This window comes from Pongo abelii, chromosome 1, assembly GCF_028885655.2.
Source record: "Pongo abelii isolate AG06213 chromosome 1, NHGRI_mPonAbe1-v2.0_pri, whole genome shotgun sequence".
Lineage (NCBI taxonomy): Eukaryota > Metazoa > Chordata > Mammalia > Primates > Hominidae > Pongo > Pongo abelii.
This window is the reverse complement of record NC_071985.2, coordinates 157,751,078-157,771,501: the sequence shown is the minus strand read 5'-3', so window position 1 is coordinate 157,771,501 and position 20,424 is coordinate 157,751,078. Positions and strand designations below refer to the sequence as shown.

The 20,424-nt window shown below is 37.7% G+C and overlaps 1 protein-coding gene across 7 annotated transcripts in view; it reads right to left on the bottom strand.

Annotated features, from left to right (window-relative positions):
* The window catches only part of SLC44A5 (solute carrier family 44 member 5), a 443,676-nt gene that overhangs the window by 61,067 nt on the left and 362,185 nt on the right, over positions 1-20,424 (bottom strand). The gene's annotated exons all lie outside the window — the stretch shown is intronic.

The window sequence follows — 20,424 nt, the reverse complement described above, 5'->3', positions numbered from 1 at the left end:
GACAGCTGAAATATATTCTCCCTCTCCCTTAGGTACCTAACCTTTAAAGTATCTTTTTTTTTAATAGTAAAATGTTGAAATAATCAAACTATCCATCAACAGGAGATTGCTTAAATAGATTTGTATACCCATAAGGTAGACCATTACTTTGCTATTGAAAATAATGCTAAAGAACAACTTTAATGGATGGTAAAATTTACAATATGTCACTTTTAGGAAGCAGGTTACTAAAGAGTATTAACATATGATTTGATTTTAATTTTATAAAAAAAGTATAACATGAAGAAACAAATTATTACATCTGAATGTTGGGATTATGTTGCTTAATTAATTTTTGTGCCTTTATGGATTTCCTAAAATAAATATACATTACTCTGGTAATCTGAAAAAACATAAATGAATTAAGTGATACTTTCTCTCTGCTGAAAATTATAGCCAGTGGCAGAGTAATGAAGCAGGTTGATATGCATTATCATTAGCTTTGAGTGGTATATTACTCTGCCATTTAGCAAGCCACAGTTCTCTTTTGGATCTCAATTTTCTCATCAGTAAAATGAAGATAATACTATTCCTACCTACTTCACAGAGTGTTGGGAGGGCCTAAGATAATGCGTAGTGGACTTAAGACAAGTGGTTGCCCAACTTCAGCATGCACAAGTAAAACCTGAAGTGTTTGTTCAACATTTTGATTCCCGACTCTTTCCCAACCCTCAAGAGTCCAAATGTCTAGATATGGGGCCCACGAATTAGTATGTTTTCCCCTAAGCTCCCCAGTGGATTCAGAGAGAGTGTTCTGTAAACCATATCTTAAGAAATACAGCCCTAAATATTCAGGAAGAATGTTTCTTAACTCTTTGTCAACTCTCCAGTAAATTTATGTGACTACATGCATAGCACAAAATGTAATGGGCTGTTGAGCAATATTTTTCCTACCAACTCAAAATCAGTAAGTAGGATCCAAATCTAAGGATAAAGAAAGTCTTCCACAAGAAATTAGGGCTAGATCCTTTAATCACTTCTACCTGCTTCCTAGTCCTGTCTACATAAGCCAATATTGTGGGGAGGGAGGTGGATCAGAGACAGTGGAGTTGGCAGGATACAACCAATGATTGCAGTTAATAGAACTTTCCCTACCATCCTCACTGAGGAGAGGACTAGTTGTTTCTTCCAAATTCCGAGTTATAGAGGGTTCTAAGAGAATCTCTCATAGAGACTGAAGGTGCAGTAAGAGGGGTAGACCAACATCTCATTTTTCAACTGAACATCTCTTATGTGGCAGACCTGCTAGTCAGCCTTCCATGCCCATTTGAGCAGGGAGAAATGAGACCCAAAGAGACCACAAGAGAACTGAAAAAAGTCAATGAGGCAGAGAGAGGGCAGCATTAAGACAGCCCATCATAGTAGGATATGGAGTCAATAAATGGGCTTGAGCCTCCCTGGTGGTACCTCACCTGACATTAAGAGACTGTGGAGGTGAATCACCAGTGATGGAACTGAAAGGGTTTGGAGGAGGGCAAACCAAAGCTGATCACTTACATGAAAGAACTATTCAGTGAAGACTCCCCCAGAAAATGTCCACCTGCACCCCACGAGAGAGCCAGCCCTTGGATGCCTGCCCCAGTGAGTGTTGATGGCTGGTCAGTTACGTCCGAGCCACAGTGACAACAACAACAGCAAAATAAGTCCACAGAAATATTCCAGTTGTTTTTTTCTTTAGTAAGAAGGGGCAGTAGCTAGGAAAGTAACACACATCGTCCCTTTTCTTCTCTTTCCATCCCTCACAGCATAATGAATAAGCTAGAACCAGAAAGGAAGAGAGGAGACAAGTAATAGCAGGCCAGGCCCTCTCTCTCACTCCAAGTTCTTTGGCAGAGACAAACCTGAGCTTGGGGATTGGAAGAAATGAAACTGAAGTCTTAAATTGGACTACATTGAACTTTTAACAACAGAAAGTGTCTGAAAACTATGTAATCTGCCCGAAATGTCAAAATGAGAAGGGAAATCTGAAGAAGCATTTTAAAGGCAATGATATGAGAAAAATAAACCCATTCTATGTTTGTATTCCACTAAACTCAAATGGCTGAAGAAGCTGTTTATAAATTAATACACAATGTGCAAGGCTACTACTTTGAGATCTACAAATGCTAGCTTGGCTATTTCACCACCCAGTCAACTACATCATCCACACAGTCTCACAGTGCATGTGATTCAAATTTGTACTGAGCAAATGAATAAATTATACATATCTTGGATCACTGGAGTCCCTTGGGAGTATTTAAAACTGTGAATGGTAAATCAGTAAGTGCCAAGAGTTCACCATAGGTAAAATTGATTTATAAACTGCAAACTGCTATGTAAACTCAAGTTATTCACCAGATTATATTATCCTCAAGGGTAAGGTTTATACCTTATTCATCTTTACATCTTACCTTGCCAGAACTTAACCTCATACTTGGCCCACTCTAGACACTTATCAGATGTTTTGGAATGAATGAGACCAATTCCATAATAAGTTTTTGAAAATATTTATCTCAAAGTTTTTTCAAGTAAGTCTTAGAATCATCCTTAGTATTTCAGCACAAATCTATAGTCATTCTATCACAGTCACTGATATTCTCAAATTTCAGGGGACCACAATTTTTTTTTTTTTTTTAGACGGTTTCTCACTCTTGTCGCCCGGGCTGGAGTGCAGTGGCGCGATCTCGGCTCACTGCAACCTCCGCCTCCAGGGTTCAAGCAATTCTCCTGCCCCAGCCTTCTGAGTAGATGGGATTACAGGCACCTACCACCACGCCCGGCTAATTTTTGTCCTTTTAGTAGAGACGTGGTTTTGGCATGTTGGCCAGGCTGGTCTCAAACTCCTGACCTCAGGTGATCTGCCTGCATCGGCCTCCCAAAGTGCTGGGATTACAGGCGTGTGCCACCGCACCTGGCCAGACCTCGGATTTTTTAGGTGCAAAGTAGATGGTGGTGGTTGCAGCTGAGCAATTCTGTGGAATTAATTGAGGAAGTAACTCATAATTTAACTTAAATTATATTTCCACCAAGAAACAAAATAGAAACAATAGCAAACTACTAGTTCAAGGTGATGTATCAGGCACTTAAGCCTATCTCTCTTCTTTCCTGAGACTCATCGGAATAAAACAATAAAAGTACCAATAAATGAATAAACCTCGCCACACAAGCTAAGAATGTGGAGGATGTGATTTGACCACAATTGTACAGGAGAGTTCAGCAATATTTGGAATATGGGATGCATACTGAAGTGTGCTGAACAATGAATGCACATACAGGGGTACAGGGAGGGTGGGACAGAATTTGCCTGTTAGAAATCAGGAAACATGCTGGACTGAGTTGAGAGTGAGAAACGTAGCCAAAGCAGAGAGATTAATTGAAAGTTTCTTTACAGATTTTCAGTGCAAATCAGAACCGCTGTGTTTCTCCCAGACCTCTATGCTTAGAATACCAGCATCCAGAAAATAGCTGATGAGCTAAAACTAAAATTGCAAAAAAAAATCTCATAATGTTTTAAGAAAGTTTATGATTTTGTGTTGGGCTGCACTGAATGCCATGCTGGGCCACATGGAGCCCATGAGCTGTGGGTTGCACATGCTTGTTTTATGGCATTTTGAAAGCCAGTGCCTGACATCCAGCTTTCCATCAATTCATGCTGTAATGGAATATGACAGTCAACACAGCCCTGTCACCCCACATGGTGCAGAGGCCTTCTTGGTAAGATGACCGACTAACACAGCAGAAAGGCAAATCCACCCAAACCACCCAGTCCTTTTTTCTTTAGTAATAGATAATTATGTAACATCAGGCATATATGAGGAATCAAAACATAAAGGAGAAAAACTAAACAAACAAACAAAAATCAAATTATTAAAATAATTAAGGGCATAGGAGGGAACTTTAAAACCTCTAATATATTCAGAGAAATTTAAGCAGATTATTCACAAAATAAAAATGTGATGTTATTGTAAAAGAATAATTGGAGAACAAGAAAGGCTTATAAAGATTAAAATATAACTGCCAAAATAAAAAACAATCAAAAGAAGAGCTGCAAAAAATTAAGAAATTCTAAAATACAGAACAAAAAGTCAGAGATGAAAAATACAAGGAAAAAAGGAAGAGGCACTGAGACTAATTCAGGTATGACCAATAGTTCCAGAAAGACAACCGAAAAAATGGAAGGGATAAAAATCGCAAAGAAATAACAGAAGAAACTTGTCCAGAGCTCATGTGAGTCATAGTTCTTCAGGATTAAAGGACTTACTAAGGACTCAAAGAAAGAATTAAACAGGACTCTATCAAATTGTGAGATTTCAGAACACTAAAAATAAAGAAATGATTTTAAGTACTTTCTAAAAGGAAAAAACTTACCATGATGTATGTAAATTCTACTGGCATTAGACATTCTGGATAACAAAAATAATGGAGCAATGTCTTCACATTTCTGAAAAGAATTGTTTTTCAATCTACACTTCTATAGCTATACCATCAATCAAATATAAAAAGAGAAAAGAAAAGATGAAGAGACAAAAAAGACATTTATAGGAACTCAGCAAGTTTACTTTTTATGCTTTCTTTTTTTAGGAAGGTAATTGAGAATATTCTCCATGAAAATAGGTGGGTCAACAGAAAGAGAGGCAGCCTTGGGATGTAGGAAACAATAAATTCACATACTTATACTAAAAATTATTATTTATATGAAATTAAAAAGTTAACTGGGCATTCTGTGCTTTTGTTTCATAAATCTGATAACTCTAGAAAAAGACAATTTAACAAGGTAGAGAAGCCCCAGAATTAAAGCTATGCAGTAGGCCTACAATTTACCAGGTCCTGAGTAAAGCAAAAGGACAGCAGCTCTGCAAGGAAGATCTTCAGGGAAAAGGGGCCTCTGAAAAATAGCATGATTGAGATGGCAGAAAAACACATTGTCCTGATGAAGGCTATCCAAGAAAAACCTTCTGGGTAAACAAAACATTATGCTAGAAAGTCACTATGTTGAAGCAAACTAAAATGTGAAATGATCCTACGCTGCTAATGAAGTGTGAGATTTGGCTTTGATATCAAGGACATGGTACAAATAAGAAAGTAATGGTCTGACAGTGAATACAGTTTGTACAGTTATGACAAAGCAAAAGTTTTTAAAATCATTTTCAAATTCTGGAACCAACCTACCAATAGATCATGCAAGATTCTGTTGAAGTTCCAGAACTGAACACAAATGGTGACAAATCTGATCATGTAAAATGGTATTTATAGAAAGTATTTCCAGAAAGTAAAAGGTGAAAGGGAATGAAAAGGTGGACAGAAGGGTAGGGGTGATAATATCCTCTTACATAAAGATGAGTTGAGACACCGATAAAAGTTAGTAGAACTAGAAGTAGAGGTATTGCATACTATTTAAAGTCATAAAAGTAACCACAGGGAAATCTAAAAGTAGTAATTTAACTACCAAACATGGGTGAAGGGGATCAGTAAGACAGATAATGTATATGAGTTAGAAATCTTCATTTCCCATAGCAGACTGTCAGTGGATATTATCTATACTTAATAAGCACAAAATAAAATAAGCTTATTATTTAAAGTTCTGTAAAAACAAACTGCCAGAAGAACTAAAACCAGAGAGAGAAGAGATTGCCCCAGTGAAAGGAAAGTGTGGGTGAGGAGTCCTAGGATGAGAGACCATTGCTTTTATTATAAACTTTTCATTATTATTTTGTTTGTTTTCACATGCATATATTATTTTGATTCAAATTTTAAACATTAAACCAAATTGTGTGTGGATACTAGTAGTAAGTTCAATCAAAGAGATTTGTGAGATGCCTTTGCCATTTTGTCAGAGGTCAGTGAATTGAAAACTAAGTTGCTATTGCTTCACATAGATGCTGAATTGGATGCAAGGCTTAAACGGGAGGGACTTCAAAATGGCTGATGAGAGGCATATAGTACCCACCTGCACTACAAAGAAGAACCAAAATGACAAGTAGATAATCACACTTTGAATAGATCACCTAAGCAAGAATGCTAGAATTCAACAGCAAAGTGAACAGGAAACAGCTAAGGCATGGAAAAAGAGTGAAGAGAGGCAGCATGCTCTGCCAGGATCAGCTGGGAACCTAGAGAGGCTTTCCAGTGCAGGAAAAGTGTGAGAGACCCCCTAGTGGTGCACATTCCCAACACAAACTCCTGCAATTCTAGACATGAGCGAGCCCCTTGACCCACTCAGGCACTGAGACTAACATAGGAAATTGCCTGGAGACTGCATAACAGCATTGCTCCAAAGAGAAAGCTTCTACTGGGTCTCACACCCCTCCCTGAGGTCTAAGAAGAAATAGCAAGGTGGCTGGCAAGATGGCTGAATAGGAACAGCTCTGGTCTGCAGCTTCCAGCGAGATCTACTCAGAAAAAGAGTGATTTCTGCATTTCCAACTGAGGTAACCAGTACATCTCAGTGGGACTGGTTGGACAGTGGGTGCAGCCCAAGGAGGGTGAGCCAAAGCAGGGTGGGTTGTCACCTCACCCGGGAAGCATAAGGGGTCAGGGAACTCCCTCTCCTAGCCTAAGGAAATAGCCATTAGGGACTGTACCGTGCACTCTGGCCCAGATATTGAGCTTTTCCCATAGTCTTCGCAACCTGCAGACCAGGAGATTCACTCCAGGGCCCACTCCACCAGGGCCCTGGGTTTCCAGCACAAAACTGGGTGGCCATTTGGGCAGACAGCAAGCTAGTCACAGTTTTGTTTTTTTTTTCATACCCCAGTGGCACCTGGAATGCCAGTGAGACAGAACTGTTCACTCCCCTAGAAAGGGGGCTGAAGCCAGGGAACCAAGTGGTCTGGCTTGGCGTGTCCCACAACCACGGAGACCAGCAAGCTAAGATCCACTGGCTTGAAATTCTCACTTCAAGCACAGCAGTCTGAGCTCGACCTGGGATGCTTGAGCTTTGTCAGGGGAGGGGTGTCCGCCATTGCTGTGGCTTGAGTAGGTGGTTTTACCCTCATGGTGTAAACAAAGTCGTTGGAAAGTTGGAACTGGGTGGAGCTCACCACAGCTCAGCAAGGCCACTGCTGCCAGACTGCCTCTCCAGATTCCCTCCTCTCTGGGCAGGGCATCTCTGAAAAAAAGGCAGCAGCCCCAGTCAGGGACTTACAGATAAAAACCCCAATTCCCTGGGACAGAGCACCTGGAGGAAGGGGTGGTCAGGGGTACAGCTTCAGCAGACTTAAATGTCCCTGCCTGGCAGCTCTGAAGAGAGCAGCAGATCTCCCAGCACAGCGTTTGAGCTCCAATAAGGGACAGACTGCCTTCTCAAGTGGGTCCCTGACCCCCAGGTATCTTGACTGGGAGACACCTCCCAGTAGGGGCCAATAGACACCTCATACAGGGGAGCTCTGGCTGGCATCTGGCAGGTGCCCCTCTGGGACGAAGCTTCCAGAGGAAGGAACAGGCAGCAATCTTGGCCGTTCTGCAGCTTCTGCCAGTGACACCCAGGCAAACAGGGTCTGGAGTGGACCTCCAGTAAACTCCAGCAGACCTGCAGCAGAGGGGCCTGTTAGAAGGAAAGCTAACAAACAGAAAGGAACAGTATCAACAGCAACAAAAAGGACATCTACTCAGAGACCCTAGCCAAAGGCCACTGACTTTAAAGACCAAAGGTAGATAAATCCATGAATATGGGGTGAAAACAGCACAAAAAGGCTGAAAATTCCAAAAACCAGAACGCATCTTCTCCTGCAAAGGATCACAACTCCTCGTCAGCAAGACAACAAAACTGGACAGAGAATGAGTTTGACAAATTGACAGAATTAGGCTTCAGAAGATGGGTAATGACAAACTCTTCTGAGCTAAAGGAGCATGTTCTAACCCAATGCAAGGAAGCTAAGAACCTTGAGAAAAGGTTAGATGAATTGCTAACTTTAATAACCAGTATAGAGAAGAACATAAATGACCCGATGGAGCTGAAAAACACAGCACAAGAATTTCGCAAAGCATACACAAGTATCAACAGCAGAATCGATCAAGTGGAAGAAAGAATGTGAGAGATTGAAGATCAACTCAATGAAATAAAGCGAGAAGACAAGATTAGAGAAAAAAGAGTGAAGAGAAATGAACAAAGCCTCCAAGAAATATGGGACTATGTGAAAAGACCAAATATATGTTTGATTGGTGTACCTGAAAGTGACAGGGAGAATGGAACCAAGTTGGAAAACACTCTTTGGGATATTAGCCAGGAGAACTTCCCCAGTCTGGCAAGGCAGGCCAATATTCAAATTCAGGAAATATAGAAAACACCACAAAGATACTCCTTGAGAAGAGCAACCACAAGACACATAATCATCAGATTCACCAAGGTTGAAATAAAGGAAAAAATATTAAGGGCAGCCAGAGAGAAAGGTCGGGTTGCCCACAACGGGAAGCCCATCACACAAACAGCAGATCTCTTAGCAGAAACCCTACAGGCCAGAAGAGAACGGGGGCCAATATTCAACATTGTTAAAGAAAAGAATTTTCAACCCAGAATTTCATATCCAGCCAAACTAAGCTTCATTAGCAAAGGAGAAATAAAATGCTTTACAGACAAGATTTTGTCACCATCAGGCCTGCCTTACAAGAGCTCCTGAAGGAAGCACTAAACATGGAAAGGATTAACTGGTACCATCCACTGCAAAAACATAAGAAACTGTAAAGACCATTGACGCTATGAAGAAACGACATCAACTAAAGGGCAAAATAACCAGCTGGCATCATAACGGCAGGATCAAATTCACATATAACAATATTAACCTGAAATGTAAATGGGCTAAGTGCCCCAATTAAAAGACAGACTGGCAAATTGGATAAAAAGTCAACACCCATTGGTGTGCTATATTCAGGAGACCCATTTCACATGCAAAGACACACATAGGCTCAAAATAAAGGGATGGAGAAATATTTACTAAGCAAATGGAAAGCAAAGAAGCAGGGGTTGCAATCCTAGTCTCTGATAAAACAGACTTTAAGTGAACAAAGATCAAAAGAAACAAAGAAGGGCATTACATACTGGTAAAGGGGTCAATGCAACAAGAAGCAGTAACCATCCTAAATATATATGCACCCAATACAGGAACACCCAGATTATAAAACAAGTTATTAGATACCTACAAAGAGACTTAGACTCCCACACAAAAATAGTGGGAGACTTTAACACCCCACTGTCAATAGTAGACAGATCAACAAGACAGAATGTTAACAAGGATATCCGGGACCTGAACTCAGCTCTGCAACAAGCAGACCTAATAGACATCTACAGAACTCTCCACCCCATATCAGCAGAATATACATTCTTCTCAGCACCACATTACACTTATTCTAAAATTAACCACATAACTGGAAGTAAAACACTCCTCAGCAAATGCAAAAGAACAGAAATCATAACAAACAGTCTCTCAGACCACAGTGCAATCAAATTAGAACTCAGGATTAAGAAACTCACTAAAAACTGCACAACTACATGGAAAGTAGACAACCTGCTCCTGAATGACTACTGGGTAAATATTGAAATGGAGGCAGAAATAAAGATGTTCTTTGAAACCAATGAGAACAAAGACACACCGTACCAGAATCTCTGGGACACATTTAAAGCAGTCTGTAGAGGGACATTTATAGCACCAAATGCCCACAAGATAAAGCAGGAAAGATCTAAAGTCGACACTCTAACATCACATTTAAAAGAACTAGAGAAGCAAGAGCAAACAAATTCAAAAGCTAGCAGAAAGCAAGAAATTACTAAGATCGGAGCAGAACTGAAGGACACAGAGACACAAAAAAACTCTTCAAAAAATCAATGAATCCAGGATCCGGTTTTTTGAAAAGATGAACAAAATAGTCAGCTAGCGAGAGTAATAAAGAAGAAAAGAGAGAAGAATCAAATAGATGCAATAAAAAATGATAAAGGGGGTATCACCACCGATCCCACAGAAATGCAAACTACCACCAGAGAATACTGTAAACACCTCTACGCAAAGAAACTAGAAAATCTAGAAGAAATGGATAACTTCCTGGACACATACACCCTCCCAAGACTAAACCAGGGAGAAGTTGCATCCTGGAATAGACCAATAACAAGTTCTGAAATTGAGGCAGCAATTAATAGCCTACCAACTAAGAAAAGTCCAGGACCAGATGGATTCACAGCCAAATTCCACCAGAGGTACAAAGAAGAACTGGTACCATTCCTTCTGAAACTATTCCAAACAATAGAAAAAGAGGGAATCCTCCCTAAATCATTTTATGAGGCCAGCATCATCCTAATGCCAAAACCTGGCAGAGACACAACAGAAATTTCAGGCCAATATCCCTGATGAACATGGATGTGAAAATCCTCAATAAAATACCAGCAAACTGAGTCCTTCAGCACATCAAAAAGCTTATCCACCATGATCAAGTCAGCTTCATCCCAGGGATGCAAAACAATAAATGTAATCCATCACATAAACAACCAATGACCAAAAACCACATGATTATCTCAATAGATGAAGAAAAGGCCTTCGACAAAATTCAACAGCCCTTCATGCTCAAAATTCTCTTTAAACTAGGTATTGATGGAACGTATCTCAAAATAAGAGCTATTCATGACAAACCCACAGCCAGTATCATACTGAAAGGGCAAAAACGAAACAATCCCTTTGAAAACCGGCACAACACAAGGATGCCCTCTCTCACCACTCCTTCACAGTATTAGAAGTTCTGGCCAGGGCAATCAAGAAAGAGAAATAAACAAAGGGTATTCAAGTATGAAAAGAGGAAGTCAAATTCTCTCTGTTTGCAGATGACATGATTGTATATTTAGAAAACCCCATCATCTCAGCCCCAAATCTTCTTAAGCTGATAAACAACTTCAGCAAAGTCTCAGGATACAAAATCAACGTGCAAAAAGCACAAGCATTCCTATACACCGAGAACAAATAGGGAGCCGAACTATCAGTGAACTCCCATTCACAATTGCTACAAAGAGAATAAAATACCTAGGAATCCAACTTACAAGGGATGTGAAGGATCTCTTTGAGGAGAACTGCAAACCACTGTTCAAGGAAATAAGAGAGGACATAAACAAATGGAAAAATATTTCATGCTTATGGATAGGAAGAAACAATATTGTGAAAATGCCATATTTCCCAAAGTGATTTATAGATTCAATGCTATCTCCATCAAGCTACCACTGACTATCTTCATAGAATTGGAAAAAACTACTTTAAAGTTCATATGGAACCAAAAAACAGCCCGCATTGCCAAGACAATCCTAAGCCAAAAGAACAAAGCTGGAGGCATCACACTACCTCACTTCAAACTATACTACAAGGCTAAGTAATAAAAACAGCATGGTACTAGTACCAAAACAGATATACAGACCAATGGAACAGAAGAAAGGCCTCAGAAATAATGTCACATATCTACAACCACCTGATCTTTGACAAACCTGACAAAAACAAGCAATGTGGAAAGGATTCCCAATTTAATAAATGGTGTTGGGAAAACTGGCTAGCCATATGCAGAAAGCTGAAACTGGATCCCTTCTTTACCTTATACAAAAATTAACTCAATAAGGCTTAACGACTTAAACATAAGACCTTAAACCATAAAAACCCTAGACAAAAACTTAGGCAATACCATTTAGGACATAGGCATGGGCAAAGACTTCATGACTAAAACATGAAAGCAATGGCAACAAAAGCCAAAACTGACAAATGGGGTCTAATTAAACTAAAGAACTTTTGCACAGCAAAAGAAATGAACATCCGAGTGAACACGCAACCGACAGAATGGGAGAAAATTTTTGCAATCTACCCATCTGACAAATGGCTAATAACCAGAATCTACAAATAACTTAAACAAATTTACAAGAAAAAAACAAACAACACCATCAAAAAGTGGCTGAAGGATATGAACAGACACTTTTCAGAAGAAGACATTTATGCAGCCAACAAACATATGAAAAAAAGCTCATCATCACTGGTCATTAGAGAAATACAAATCAAAACCACAATGAGATACCACCTCATGCCAGTTAGAATGATGGTCATTAAAAAGTCAGGAAACAACAGATGCTGGAGAGGATGTAGAGAAATAGGAATGCTTTTACACTGTTGGTAGGAGTGTAAATTAGTTCAACCCGTGTGGAAGGCAGTGTGGCGATTCCTCAAGGATCTAGAACTAGAAATACCATTTGACCCAGCAATCCCATTACTGGGTATATACCCAAAGGATTATAAATCATTCTACTATAAAGACACATGCACACATATGTTTATTGCAGCACTGTTCACAGTAACAAAGACTTGGAACCCAAATGCCCATCAGTGATAGACTGGATAAACAAAATGTAGTACATATACACCATGGGATACTATGCAGCCATAAGAAAGGATGAGTTCATGTCCTTTGTGTGGACATGGATGAAGCTGGAAACCATCATTCTCAGCAAACTAAAACAAAAACAGAAAACCAAATAAGGCATGTTCTCACTCATAAGTGGGAGTTGAACAATGAGCACACATGGACACAAGGAGGGGAACATCACACACAGGGGCCTGTTGCGGGGTGGGGGCTTAGGGGAGGGATAGCATTAGGAGAAATACCTAGTGTAGATGACAGGTTGATAGGTGCAGCAAACCACCATGGCACGTGTATACCTATGTAACAAACCTGCATGTTCTGCACATGTATCCCATCACTTAAAGTATTTAAAAAAAAAAAAAAGGAATAGCAAGGCACCATTTTCAGAGCCTGGAACCTACTGTACTGCATCCTGTCCTAGGGCTCAACAACCCTTGTATCTCCACATCCCAGGAGCCCCATTGACATCCCCTACCTGCAGCCATGTGCTGCTGCTGGCTGCTCTCACCAAGGCCAAAGTGCAAGCCATTGGCATTGATCCCAATGTGCCCAGTGGCAGGGCCACCACACGTTGACAAGTTCCATGAGAAAGATTATTCTGTTTGCAGCTGCCACTCAAGGCCAACTTGTGTGATTATTAAAAATTAAAATCATATCAAGTTTCTTCTTAGACCACAATAGAATACAATTAGAAATCAATAATGAGAAGAGCTTGGGAAACTATAAATACATGGAAATTAAATAACATGCTTCTGAATGACCGTTAGGTCAAGAAAGAAATTAGGAGGAAATTTAAAAAATTTTTCAAAAAAATGAAAACCAAAACACAACGTATCAAAACCGACAGAACAGAGAAAAAGCAGTGCTAAGAGGAAAATTTATGGCAGTAATCACCTACATCATAAAAGTACGAAGACAATCTAACAATCTAACAATGCACCTCAAGGAACTAGAAAAGCAAGAACAAACCAACACAAAATTAGTAGAAGTAAATAAATAAAAATGAGAGGAGAACAAAATAGAGATTAAAAAACAATGGAAACAATTAACAAAACAAAGTTTTTATTGAAAAAAAAATAAAACTGATAAACTGCTAGCTAGGCTAACCAAGAAAAAAAGAGAGAAGACCCAAATAAATAAAATAAAAAATAAAAGAGGAGACATTACAACTGATACCACAGAAATGAAAAACGCTATCAGAGACTGTTATGAAAAACTGTACACCAACAAACTAGAAAAATGGATAAATTCATGGACACATACAACCTACCAAGGTTGAATCAAGAAATAGAAAAACCAAACAGACCAATAACAAATAATGAGATTGGATCAGTGATACAAAGTTTCCAAACAAAGAAAAGTTCAGGACCAGATGGTTTCACTGCTGAATTTGACCAAACTTACAGAGAAGAATTAAAATCAGTTCTCTTCAAACTATTCCAGAAAATTGGAGAGGAGATAATTCTTTATAAGTCATTCTGTGAGGCCAACATTACTCTGATACCAAAACCAGAAAAGGACATAAAAACAAACAAACAAACAAACACTACGGGGCAATATCCCTGATAAACATAGATGCAAAAATTCTCAACAGAATACTAGCAAACTGAAAGCATATGCAACTGGGGCAGGGGCTGGGGAGTGAAGAGAGGCTGCTTAGTGGGTTAATGGTTAATGGGTACAAACATAGAATTAGGTAGAAGGAATACATTTTAATGTTCCATAGCATGGAAAGATGACTATAGGTAGCAACAATGTACTGTATATTTCAAAGCAGCTAGGAGATGGGACTTGAAATGTTCTTAACACATAGAAATGATAAATACTTGGGTGATGAATACACTAAATACCCTGACTAAATACACTAAATATTACACATTTTATCCGTGTAACAAAATATCACATGCACCCCATAGATAGGTACAAATATTACATATCAATTTTTAAAAATCTTAAATAGAAGAGCACTGTCCTCTTAATCTTTCTTGTTTCCTTATCTTAACCTCATGGGGCCAGGTATTTCAGTCTTGGTAATGGTGCTACATCAGACAATGTTCAAAGTAATTTCAGCACAACCTTTACAAGCTGAAGTTTTTGTAGTAGCCAGTAGGTGGCATCAAAAATCAATCACGTTCTCTTTTTTTGTGGAAATCTCAAAGAAAAGGTCTGTACCTAAGTGTCATGAGCAACTTTCCCAGAGCTGAAGAGGCAGAGAAAGTTACACACAACAACAAAGCACTCCGTTTTCCTTTGAAGTCGCTGTTTCATCTCTTTTGACACTTTAAAAACCCCTGGTGTTTCTCCTAGAGTCTTTTTGGTTAGATAAAGCACAAAAGGCCAAAAGCTACATCTCAAATATCACATCACCTCTAAACATGGACTTTAGGCTGGGTTATTAAGGAATGTCTTCCAGAGTTGGGAATCAAAGGACTGCTTAAATACATCATGACAATTGTTAAAGTCTAACAGGTAAGTTTCCCCATTTTAGAGCTGCCTAAATTTCTTACACATCCTAACATAGATGCATTTCATTTTGGCATAGAAATACACACACACACACACACACATTTATTTGTGATGTTTAAAACATGTAATGATATTTTTACAAGCTATGCTATGTTTAAGATTTTTAGGCCTGGGTTAAACAAGTAAAATGGAAAGCCAAGTTCACTGCAACTGTCTGTGTGTAGCCTAAACAGCATAAGACTTAGGGTTAGAATGTGCTACCTTTTCCATTTAATAGACAGTTGAACCTTAACAAGTATTTTAACCTTTCTGAATTTTAGTTTTCTAAATTTCCAGACGATAGTAATAATAGTCAGACTCACTTAGCAGTGTTGTTGAGGACCTGATCAGATATTTAAGCTGACCTCCACTTTGGGAGCAAATCATTCTTATCTGTGTTATCCCTTTTTTCTTATTCATTTAACAATGAATTTACTGAGCACATATTGTAATGCCAGACAATGCTGTAGGTTCTGAAGATATGACAGTGAAAAAGACAGAGAATAATGGCCCTGATCTCAAAGAACTTTGGGCCCAGCCTGGGAAGATAAACAAAGTTAACCAATTAACAACCAGGATAAATTCAGGCAGTGATAAGTATCTAAGACAGTAAATCAAGATCTTGTGCCAGAGACTAGGAAGAGGAATGGTGAAGGTGAGTGTGGCTGCTTCAGATGAGATTGTCAGCATTATATTTTAGACTTAAAATAGCACACTGCGCCGAACACAATAGATTGAATCCATAGCTTTCTTGACTTTATCTCTGAAGACCAAGAGACTCTTGAAGAAGAAATCTGTGTCTTATTTGCTCTAGTATATTCCATCATGACTGGCTCATTGGAGGACCTCAACAACATGACAGTGCTTTTAGAAGTCCAATGCATGCTTCTCCTACATGACTGTTCTCTCATTTAATTTTTGCTTAATTATCAGGAAATAAAGACTGAGGTAGGTTGTGTTCCATGCCCGTGGGTCAATGCTATAAGGAGGTAAAGTCAGAATTTCACTTCAGGGTACATATTCCTTTAAGAAAATGTTTATCTGTTTTTTTTTTCTTTTAAAGGGGCTTTAATTATGAAGACAATCTATTATCTCAGCATGTTTACTTCTTTTTTAAATTCTTTAATTTTGGAAAATTTGGGGGGAATATAAAAGTGATACACATTTTTGGTAGAAACTTGCAATGCATATAAACATACAAGAAAAAAATACTCAATTTTCTGTCATGATTCTATAATGATATCTGCCATTATTTTTATTTTTGTTTTTATTTTTCTAAACTCAGACAAGGTCTGGCTCTGTTGCCCAGGCTGGAGTGCAGTGGTGCAATCTCAGTTCACTGCAACCTCTACCTCCTGGGCTCAAGCTATCATCCCATATCAGCCTCCTGATACCTGGGACTACAGGCACTCCATCATGCTCAGCTAATTTTTTTTAAAATTTTTTTATTTTTATTTTTATTTTTTGGTAGAGACAGGCTTTCACCATGTTGCCCAGGCCAGTCTTGAACTTCTGGGCTCGAGTGATTGGCTCACCTCGGCTTCCCAAAGTGCTAGGATTACAGGCATGAGCCACCCTACTGGCCTAATTTTTAAATGAAAAAAAAACTCAATATTTTTTCTGCATACATGCTTATTGTGAACCATTGAAACAGCTCAAGAAGGTATAAGGAAACAGCAAGAATGTTCTTTTAAAAATGTAAAATGGGTCAGTCTTGCTGAACACATTTCTCTGTCCTTCTCTGCACTTATAAATAATCCAAATACTTTATCAGAGTCCACAGGACACAGAAAATATGACTTCTACCTGTTTCTCAGACATCTCCTTATTTCACCACCCTCTTTATTGGCTACATTTCGGCCTCTTGGCTTCTTTCTATGCTAGTCCTGGTGTATCATAGGGTCACTCATGCCTCAGGACCTTTGCACTTATTGCCTCTGGCTTGAGTGCTCTTCCCAGGGCATTTGAAAGGCTGGTGTCTTCCTGGTCTTCACATCTCAGTTCAGAAGTCACCTCCTCATGAGAGTGCTTCCCTAACCCCGTAACCACAAGGTAACTACCTCCCATTGCACATCAGTCATTCTCCATTAGGCCATCTGCTTTGTTTTTTTCCTTCATAGCATTGATCACTATTTGAAGCTATCTTGTTATTTACATTTTTATTGAGAATCTCCTTTTAACTTAAATGTAGGCTTCAGGAGGGCAGATAGCTTGTTCATTTGTTTTTACTATAACCTCAGCCTTTAGAAAACTGTCTGGGATATAATAGGGGCTCATAAATATGAGAATAAAAATAAAAATATAATCCCATAGTTGAAAATAATTACTGTAAGCATATGTATATCCATTCAGACTTTTTTCTTGCATATGTTTTCATATATGTGAATGTAAAGTATACAAGTGTACAAACATACCCACAAAATGAAATTATACTACACATGCCATTTTAATAACTTGATTTCTTGAATTAACAATATATCATGGGCACATTTCCTTGCCAATAAATATATCTCTACCCAATAATTAATGATTAAATGGTATTTTATAATTGACTATACCATAATTCATTTAATCAGTCTCCTATTGAGTGACATTTAGGTTGTTTCCATTTTATTATTACTATTACATAGTGCCTATAACATTGGGAAATCTATGCAAATTTCCACTAGATGAGTTTCTAGGACGAGAACTGCTGAATCAAAAAGAACCTATATGTTTGATAAATATTTTACAAAATCTGACAAATATCACATTACACTACTGCCAGTAGAAAATGAAGCGATTTTTTTCTCCTCACTCTGGCCAACACCGTAAATTTTAATCTTTTAAAATTTACTTGACAACCTATAAGACAAAAATAATATTTTAATTAATTTGCATTTCTTTTTTTAACTGTAGTTGAACTATATTTTTATCATTATTGGCCATTATATTATTTCCTGTTTATGACTTATACCTACTTTCATATTGGATGATCATTTTTTTTCTTTTTGATTTTGAAGAACAGCTCACATAAAAAAGGTGTTGATACATTTGGTCATATATATATGTTGAAAATATTTGTTTTTCGTAGATTTCCATCTATCTTTTAACTTTGTTTCCAATGAGTTAAGGTGTATTTATGTGTTGAAATTCTTCAAAATTTCTATTTTCTGGTTTTGGTGTTATGTTTAGAAAAGTTTTCTTAACCCCATAATTCTATAAATATACCCTTTCATTTTCTTCTGTTACTTTTATGGTTTTATATTTTATATACAAAATCATCAATGCTTTAGTATTTATTTTGGTATAAGATATGAGATAAATATCCAATTTTATTTTTATGAATGGTATTTCAGTTAATTCAATACTATTTATTTAATAATTCATCTTTCTGCTACTGACTTGAAATTCATCTTTATCACATTCAAAATTTATATTTTTAATAGGATTTATTTCTTTCTGTCTGGCTTTATGACAGTTTCACATTGTTATAATAATGTTACTATTATGATATATTTACTCCAATATTTTCCCTTGATACCATTTGATATGGTTTGGCTGTATCCCCACCTAAATCTCATCTTGAATTATAGCTCCCATAATTCCCACATGTTGTGGGAGGGAACCCGTGGGAGATAATTGAATCATGGGGGCGGTTTCTCCCATGCAGTTCTCCTGTTAGTGAATAAGTCTCACGAGATCTGATGGTTTCATAAGGGGAAACCACTTTCACTTGGTTCTCATTCTCTCTTGTCTGCCACCGTGTAAGACGTGCCTTTTGCCTTCTGCTATGATTGTGAGGCCTCCCCAACCACGTGGAACTGTGAGTCCATTAAGCCCCTTTTTCTTTACATATTACCCAGTCTCAGGTATGTCTTTATCACCAGTGTGAAAATGGACTAATACACCATTTTATACAATAAAACTTATGCTTAAAAATTTTTTAATATTGACTAAAATCTTACATTTTTGTAAATATTTTACTGCTGAAAGTCCAAATATAGAGTAATATTATAATTTTAAATTAATATACATTTATCATAAGAATTAAAACAATCGTGAGACTTAAAAATGTACATTAGAGCAGGTTACAGGATTCAGAAACAAATACATAAATTTATTATGTAGTAATTTTTTTAGAAATCAGAGAGGAAATGGGTATATTATTCAACAAACTATTCTGAAATAATTAACTCAGCAATTCGGGAAAAAAGTTTGATTTCCACTTCAGACTACATACAAAAATAAATTTATAGGGGATTAGAAATTTAAATATAAGAAGGAAGCCATCAAAATACTAGAGAAATATTGGAGAATGTTATTTTCAGGGGGAGGAAGGCAATGATAACACAGACCCCAGAAACTGTAAGGGAAAATCAACAGAATCAACTGTTGAACATATATACATGATTTTCAGTGGCTCCATTATATTTCATTAAATTGATGGGCCATAATTTACTATCATTCACATATTGTTGAATATCTGTGTAGTTTCCAATATATTATTATTTTGAATAATACTTTAATGAACATGTGTGTGTTAAGCAAAGATTATCTTTGAAAGATCATTATGTACTGAAATTTGTGCTGTCACATTTTTGTTTGACATAAGTGGGTCATTGGCTTAGGTCTGGAAAACTTACTGTTATAAATGCCCTTTTAAAAATAAACTGTCTTAAAGAACTAGAGATTGAGAGATTTGTATGGTTTCTTTTACCACTTGGTGCTCTCTTTGTCCTTCATAGTGTGAAGGTTGCAAAGGTTTTGTGGGCAATGTCTAGAATTTTCTGAGTTACTGAAGTTAAAATAACAATTACCTCCCTGGATCAAAATTTAGCCCAGTCATCTCTAACAGGCAATGAGGAGTCAACTAGTCCCCTATAAATTTACCCTGACATGATTAGGAATTTGCCCCTCTCCTTAAATTTCTGAGTTTTCTTGATTGTGATAATTCTACTTCATGAATTTTGTTAACCATTTTCTGAATCTGTTTTTTTTTCTTTTCTTATTTACATTCAAAAATTATTTTTAAAAACATCAATAGTTTTTTGGGTACAGATGGTTTTTGATTCCATGGATGAATTCTTTGGTGGTGAATTCTGAGATTTTAGTGCGCCCATCACTTCAGCAGTACATACTGTATGCAATATGTTTTCTTTTATCCCTCACCTCCTCATAGTCTCCCCACCCTCGAGTCCCCTAAGTCCATTATATCACTCTGCATGTTTTGTGTGTGTGTGTGTGTGTGTGTGTATGTGTGTATGTGTGTGTGTCCTCATAGCTTAGCTCTCACTTATAAGTAAGAACACACAGTATTTGGCTTTCTATTCCTGAGTTACTTCACTTAGAATAATGGCTTCCAGCTCCATTCAAGTTGCCACAAAAGGCATTATTTCATTCCTTTTTATGGCTGAGTAGTATTCCATGGTGTATATATACAACATTTTCTTTATCCACTTGTTGTGCACTTATGTTGGTCTCATATCCTTGCAATTGTGAATTGTGCTGCTGTAAACATGTGTGTTCCTGTGTCTTTTTTACATAATGACTTCG